Here is an 853-nt window from a genome sequence, read left to right as displayed (position 1 = left end):
AGAGGAACCAGAGATCAAATTGATAACATCTGTTGGATCCTCGAAAAAGCAAGAGTTCCAGAAAAACATCTACTTCTGCTTTACTGACTATGCCAAAGCCTTTGACTGTGTGGATCACAACAAACTGTGGAAAATTCTCAAAGAGATGGGAATGCCAGACTACCTGCCCTGCCTCCTGAGAAATCTGTATGCAGGTCAAGAAGCAACAGTTAGAACTGGACATGGAACAATGGACTGCTTCCAAATTGGGAAAGGAGTATGTCAAGGCTGTATATTGTCACCTTGCTTTTAACTTATGTGAAATACTGGGCTGGATGAAGCTCAAGCTGGAATGAAGATTTCTGGGAGAAATATCAATAACTTCAGATATGTGGATGACACCACTCTTATGGCAGAAAGCAAAGAAGAACTAAAGAATCTCTTGATGAAAGTGAAAGAGGAGCGTGAAAAAGCTGGCTTAAAACTCAACATTCAAAGAACTGAGAACATGGCATCTGGTCCCATCACTTCATGGCAAATAGACGGGGAAACAATGGAAACAGTGACAGACTTTATTTCTTGGGTTCCAAAATCACTGCAGATGGTGACTGCAGCCATGAAATTAAATGATGCTTGCTCCTTGGAAGAAAAGCTATGGGAAACCTAGATAGCATATTAAAAAGTGGAGACATTACTTTGCCAACAAAGGTCTGTCTAGTCAAAGCTATGGTTTTTTCAGTAGTCGTGTATGGATGTGAGAGTTGGACCATAAAGACAGCTGAGCACCGAAGAAGTGATGCTTTTGAACTGTGGTGTTGGAGAAGACTCTTGAGAGTCCCTCGGACTGCAAGGAGATCCAACCGGTCCATCCTAA

General features: G+C 42.0%; 1 protein-coding gene across 1 annotated transcript in view; it reads right to left on the bottom strand.

Moving 5' to 3' along the window:
- FCRL6 (Fc receptor-like 6) overlaps positions 1 to 853 on the bottom strand; it is a 21978-nt gene that overhangs the window by 3375 nt on the left and 17750 nt on the right. The gene's annotated exons all lie outside the window — the stretch shown is intronic.

This window comes from Bison bison, unplaced genomic scaffold (genome assembly GCF_000754665.1).
Source record: "Bison bison bison isolate TAMUID 2011002044 unplaced genomic scaffold, Bison_UMD1.0 scf7180017864240, whole genome shotgun sequence".
In the NCBI taxonomy this organism is placed as follows: Eukaryota; Metazoa; Chordata; class Mammalia; order Artiodactyla; family Bovidae; genus Bison; species Bison bison.
The sequence above is the reverse complement of the archived record's forward strand: the minus strand, read 5'-3'. Positions and strand labels throughout refer to the sequence as shown.